This window comes from Seriola aureovittata, chromosome 20 (genome assembly GCF_021018895.1).
Source record: "Seriola aureovittata isolate HTS-2021-v1 ecotype China chromosome 20, ASM2101889v1, whole genome shotgun sequence".
NCBI lineage: Eukaryota > Metazoa > Chordata > Actinopteri > Carangiformes > Carangidae > Seriola > Seriola aureovittata.
This window is the reverse complement of record NC_079383.1, coordinates 3,935,144-3,941,966: the sequence shown is the minus strand read 5'-3', so window position 1 is coordinate 3,941,966 and position 6,823 is coordinate 3,935,144. Positions and strand designations below refer to the sequence as shown.

General features: G+C 41.4%; 2 non-coding genes across 2 annotated transcripts; both read left to right on the top strand.

Annotated features, from left to right (window-relative positions):
- Positions 1-4,035: 4,035 nt before the first annotated feature.
- Positions 4,036-4,117, top strand: trnas-cga (transfer RNA serine (anticodon CGA)). The gene has a single exon. It is a non-coding gene; the product is annotated as a tRNA-Ser (tRNA).
- Positions 4,118-4,992: 875 nt separating this feature from the next.
- On the top strand, positions 4,993-5,074 carry trnas-uga (transfer RNA serine (anticodon UGA)). The gene has a single exon. It is a non-coding gene; the product is annotated as a tRNA-Ser (tRNA).
- Positions 5,075-6,823: the final 1,749 nt, after the last annotated feature.

Below are 6,823 nucleotides of genomic sequence, written 5' to 3'. Positions count from 1 at the left end.
CATGTCAGGATCCGAGCCACTGGGCCCCTACAGTAGTCAGCCACGATGGTGATCCTGCTTTGTGTTAGCATTGATGTAAGAGTGATATCCATCTCAGAGGGGGGTTCCTCTGGGGTCAGCTGGGGGAGGGGTTGATGCAGTTCTGATGGCTTATAGCTCAGGAGAGTTTACTGGGTTCTGCAATGAAACGTGCGCGGGGCAGGAACACCGAGATCACACAGCAGCGAGGGGTTAGTAATGGGATACAGATGGAATCCATACTGGTGGCTTGATGAGAGGGGTCTGTGATTTCAAGAACCGTACCTCTGCTAGTCGAGACCACAATAAAATAGCTCCAGCCGCCGTTACTGTCAGCCTCCTCCAGATGGGGTCTTTGTGGTGAACGGGGAAAGGTACACCTGACAGCACTGGGCAAACTCAAGTTTGTGCTAAATGTACCTGACGTTGTGTGTATGAAAGATTTTTAGGTAGTCCTGATAAAATGTCACGAGTGATTGAATGTTATGTCTTTGGAAAAAGGCTATTATACAAGGAAAAGTGAAAAATGCCATGTTGCAAGGACCACCCACGGTCAGTGTGATGCATTCCTTGAGAGATTGGATGTAATTTGGGCAACTAATGTTTGTGAAACTGTTCTGCATCCCACATGATGTTTATTGAATTTAAAGAGATCCAGATTATTGGCTTTCCAATAAGACAGTCACCCTGGTGTCACTGGATAGGCTCTGTGTAAAAAGCCTGTATTCCAGATATTGCCAATGACAACATACAATCTTCTACATGGTGGCACGCAGACTGGAAACTCAGTTAAAACCACAAACTGAGTCTTTAAAGAGGTTTTGTGTCAGTGCTGTTCATGTGTCTCTGAATGTGACACAGGAAAATACTCTGGTGACAAAGTTTGTTTTCTTATATTTCCTAATGTTTGTGTGCTGTTTCATTGTGTTTCTCAAAGCGAAAGGGCAATGAAATGCTGTTTGAAGGGATGCTGGTCCCCTGGGTGTAAAGTTACATTTTGAACACAGAGGCCAAGCCAGGGCAACACCAGTGTTGCTTCATCTGAAAACAAGCAGCATTTCTGTGGTGAGGCCATGAAATTTTAGGTTGTTTTAGCTCTCTCCATGTTTTGCTTTCACTTCCCCCTAATATTCCTCCTCATCATACAGAGTGGGAACTTGGCAAGAGTGTCAGCCTATTCTCCTGGGCTGTGAGAGTAATCTGGAATTTTATTTAATTTTCATACACTGCAGATGTATAACTCATGTCTTTTTGTGTGAGATGGAGGCTAGAACACACATGGTTTATTAGGAACAACTTGGCTTCAGCTTAGTTGAAATTTACCAGTCCACCAGCCGGTCTTCAAGGGATGGAGCCGCGTCCAGCCCCCCAGGTTCCCCACCGGGCATCCATCCCTGCCCACAGGCCCCCGGCCAGAAGAGCCAGACGGTGCCAAGAATTGTGGGGAAACTCACCTCAGAGAATATGTGTCATGTTCTTCTTAGTCATTCATGCTGGTCCCAGCCTGGTGGAGGGTAAGACAAACAGGCGAACAGCAAGAGGCTGTGGGCGCCAAGACAAACAAAAGGGGTTGTGTTTGCTCTGTGATGCTGCACATGCACACAAAAGCAGAAATACAATAATGCAAAGACGTGTTACATGCATATGCTTTTATACCCACTCCTCTTTCAAAAGCACACAACATAAAATGTACACAACCAATTATCACTCAAACACATTTAATAGTCACAGCCTACAGAGCAAACGCATTTGGTGAGAGCAAATAAACAGACTGAGTGAAGTATGTATATAACCACTGACAATGTGTATATCATGGTCTTTTGAATGAAGCCATAAACAGGAAAATGACCCACATAAATGCGCACACAGGATCCTCATCTGTGTCGTTGCCAGTGTTTCGGTGCAGCTGCACATTTCAGGGAAGGAAAAGTGTCTTCATGGCAGAGTGTCATGTAAACGGCTGTTGAAATGTCAGTGGCTGAATGTGCTGCTCTCATGCCGCTGCGCCCCACTGGCCTGCTTCAAGGCAGCACAGACACAGCTTTGTCGGCTTGGCAGAGGAGACCTGGCCCTGCTCAGAATCCATATTTGTATGTGATGATGGAGCAACTCAGGCTTGGCTATAAACTACCACCAGATCCACTTCATATGGCTTCTTCTGTTTGTTTTTTCTCGAATACTTGAATATTTTTGAATTATTGGTCTTCAGTTTCAGTTGTAATCTTTCACATGAAAGAAGAAAATTAGATTTTTATAATGAGCTATCATAGTGTACAACGTGGATGGATGTTTTGCGATGTAACAAAGGATTTATGGTTCATTTAATTTGGACTGAACAAAGAACAGTTTAAAAATCACTTAATCCTCAAAGGTTTAAACATGGCTAATCTTGGTCGGCATGCATACACTAGTGCAAAGTGCAAACAAGTTTACGGTCAAACTCCCCGCCAGTCAAGCATGTGCTACTATATACAGATCATCCACATGCACAGACATAAACACACACGCACGCACACACATATACATGCAGATAAGACAGAGTTAACATACTACTAACTCTCCATCACATGTTCCCTCTGAGGTCTGAAGCGGAGTTTTCACCTGCTGACACTGCCCTCAACACAAAGACCTTATTGTGACGAGGTTGGATTCCACTGTTAATCACAGGCGAGATTATAGGACTTTGGAACACACACGCTCGCACATGTATACACATGCATTCTGTGAGGGGGGTTTTTCCTTTAACATGCGTTCACAACAACATCCACGCAGTGTGAAGGCTACTCACTCGTCAAAATACACACACACAAACACACAAACACACACACACGCACGCACGCACACACACACACACACACAGCAATGCAGGCTTGATGCTGTTTGAATCTTGGCATTGCAAACAAATAAAAATATAGAATTTTATGTATTTAATCAATGAACTGTTAAATGCAAATATATATTTTTACTTTAAGGGAGTTAAAGTGTTGTTTTGTTGAATTACACCTAAAATGTGTCATTAAACTTTTTGGAAGGAGCTCCACAGGTTTGGAGTGCCAGTGCTTCACTTATATCACAGGCCTATAGCACCATCTGCTGGAGAAAGCATGCAAAGCACTGTACCCCCCCCCCCCCCCCCCCCCCCCCCCATGTGATTTTTACATCATCACATCACCAGAGAATATATTGGAGATATTGTATGTGGTATAAAAGCAATTTTTGAGAAGAAAGTGTAACTATAAGATGATGTGTTGACTAATATATATTCAAGGCGGCTTTCTCCTCCTGTAATATTAGTTCATTGGCCCTGTGTCAAAATATAATATAATGTGCTCACATTGTGCATGGCAACACTTTACTTTAATTTTATATGTACAAACTTCTTTATTTGCTTTATTTACTATTTGCTTTAATAGGGTTGGCATGTTTTGGTATATGATGGTCTGTATAATAAAATGTTGCCAGTTTGTAAGTGAGTCAATACTTTCGCATTATGCTACTGTGTTTTATTTTGACATCTTTTCCCAGTGTGCTTCATGTATGAAAGACGTATGAATGATCTTTTGACCTGGAATATGTGTGTGGGAATCACCCAGCTCTGTTTAGGCTACCTGTTTCTGTGCAGGTTTGAATCCTGTTGTTTTCGCAGTTGAAATCCTTGACTCCTCATCATGCTTCTCTGAAAACCCAGAGAGGGTGAGGTGGACTGAATTTGTCATAAAGCTATCTCTGTATTGGATCTTTAGAAGCTTCTCTGCTGTTACTGAATAAACTTGTCCTGCAGGAGGTGAATAGTGACTGTTATTCAAGTTTGGTAACATTTGTTTGAAGACACCACAGTTACAAATGCACCACCCAAACTACTGGGACAAGGATATTTTCTAGAACTACGAAGTAGTTATACCTGATGGATGTGTTTTAGTTAACATAATTTATGGTCAAGTCCTTTTATGCGTGATGTTTATGTAAAGAAAAAAAGGAAATTATGCACAATTCTGAGATTTTCTGTGTGCTTATCAAGTTGTCGTGGCCGAGAGGTTAAGGCGATGGACTCGAAATCCATTGGGGTTTCCCCGCGCAGGTTCGAATCCTGCCGACAACGAGGAAGATAGCTTCTCTAACAAGCTGTGTGATGTGAGGTGGTTGAGTTGACAAAAGCAGACTGTTTTTAAGTCTGAGAACTTGATTGAGGCGGCCCGTTCTCTGTCTGAGCACAGACTAATCCTGTGTGTTTTTACTCTGATCACGGTACAATCTTATAAATGGAATGTTTCAGGTTTTTTCAGAGAAGAGTTATATCATTATTGTTAGAACTTAATCTAACAGTAATCTACCATCTAAATAAAGATGGAAACTGTTCAAAAATGGAGGGAAATTAAGCAGCAAAGATGTAACTACTCAAATGAGGTTTATCCTCCATGTAGAAATTTCTGAATGATTGAGATAAAACTGTCAAAATGATGATTTTACAGCATCATGTTTGGTTTGAATCCTGCTGACAAGGTGGAGAGGTTGTGTCTCTGTGTTGACTCTTAAACCAGCTCCATGTAGGAAACCCTCAGTGTTACCGAATGAACTCTGACCTGCTGTTTCTGTCACACAGTTTGATGTGTCTCTGATCATAGACAGAGGAGCTGCCACCTTTTACTCTAATAAAACACTATTTCAAAACTTGAATATTTCACGACAAACAGTTTGTGATTGTTTCCCAGCAGCATGCTGGTGTTCAGGAGTTTTACTCTCACATGGCTTCTTGCTGAAGTGGATTAAAGCTCCGTGAAAACATCTGGTATCACCATGTTTTTCACAGTATGAGACCAGACTGTAGTAAGCCAGTGACCATGTTCACATGTGACCTGTCAGTGAGCAGCTGAATCGATATAATGATATCTGTGCATATTTTGAATATTCGCACCATTTACAGTTACATTTTTTGGGCTGTAAATCTTTTTGACACCTAAGAGGTTTGTTTGTGTAGTTGTTGTGGCCGAGCGGTTAAGGCGATGGACTTGAAATCCATTGGGGTTTCCCCACACAGGTTCGAATCCTGTCAACAACGATTCCTTTAACTGTGCTCCCCTCTTCTGAAAGTCTTCATGTGTTTTAACTGACTCAGAGAAAAATTGGCACTTTATTGTGCAATTTAAAATGAAAACACAAAAACTTCATATATAATTCATAGCCATTTATAGCATTCATAGTATTTTTTAAATCACTCAGAGGTATTACAGTTGAAGAGATCACTATTCATGACAGTGAAACAATGTTGTATCAACTAACTTTACATGTGACACTGAGTTGTAACCTTAAGCTTTTACACTTATATATGTCTGGTTAATCCAGATGAACAGATCATGACAAACACACTGTAGTTAAAGTGCACAGTGTCTCACAGACTTTCCTCATGTGCTGAGGTTCAATACGAACACAAACTGTAACTTCATGTGAAAACCAGTTTATTCAAGACAAAATGCAGCTGGAACAAAAACATGAAGGATGTTCAGGTGTGTTTACACAGACAACAGCTGTGAGAAACATTCATTCAGTGTTGATTCAGGTCTCAAACTTAGGAAACTGTCATTGTAATTGTTAAAGGAAATGAACAAAGATAATTAAATTCGCCCAAAGATGTTTGAAGAACTTTTTGATGGTGTAAAACATGACTTGTGCTCCAGCTGGATGTGTGTGTGATGACAGACAGAAGGATCTTCAGGATAACAGACTGTCTGTGATGCTGCTGCTGCTGCTGCTGCTGCAGATCAGGACACATCTGGAGCTGCTTGTCCTCACTGGAGCCACAGAGTCAACTCTCCTCCTTTTCTTTCTAAAAGACAAACAGCAAATCAGGTTAATAACTGTTAATTCCTTCAGCAAACATGTATAAGAACAGAAACTATGATATTAAATAAATGAATAAATATTGTAAATATTTACTTTCTTATATATTTACTTTTGTAAATAAGAGGGTTTATGTGTCTCCTTTCCTCTCTCCTTGTTTCGTCTCCTCTCTCTCTAGCAGACAAAGGACAGATTCAGATATTGGATACAGGAATATTGTTCCTGGACTTCCCTTTGCACACAAAAATTTGTAACCACGCAAACTTTACACATGGAAAGTGCGCCCACCGGGCTTGTCCCCATAACGCAGTGAATTGTCATTTTACATTTATATGATTCTTCTTTGAAACAGTACAAAAAAAGCCAAATTGCATCGAACTGTCTCCGTTCTCATATTCTCATTAAGCCGTTGCACATTTTACTTTCTGGTTTTCCCTTTTTCCTGTTCCCTTCCTCCATTCGTTGAGTTTCTAAAGCAGTTAGCAAAAAATGTTGTGGTCCATTACTGCCACCAACAGGATCGGCGGGTAGATCGGAATATTGGGAAAAACATCCTCTGTTGTAGTTCCGGCTACAGTGGGTGCCTCCAGGGCCACACTTTCCCATGATGACACACAAAGACAAAGCATACTATTCTGCAGGTGTTATCATTGTACAGTCTACGTACACACAATTTGAAGTCATACTCAAGTTTGTTACATCCACGTTGCACAGCGTGACTTGTAATGAACCAATAAGATTGCTAAAATGTCTCAGTCGGTATGCACCATAATGCATCCACAAGCGCTTTGAGAAAAAGTGCAATTTTAACTGCTGCAGCCCCACTGAACGCCTGTCCTGACAAAAAGACATTGGCGCACACAGGGGATGTAGCTCAGTGGTAGAGCGCATGCTTTGCATGTATGAGGCCCCGGGTTCAATCCCCGGCATCTCCAACATCTTGATGTTGTAGACAAGAAGTCTGTTGGAG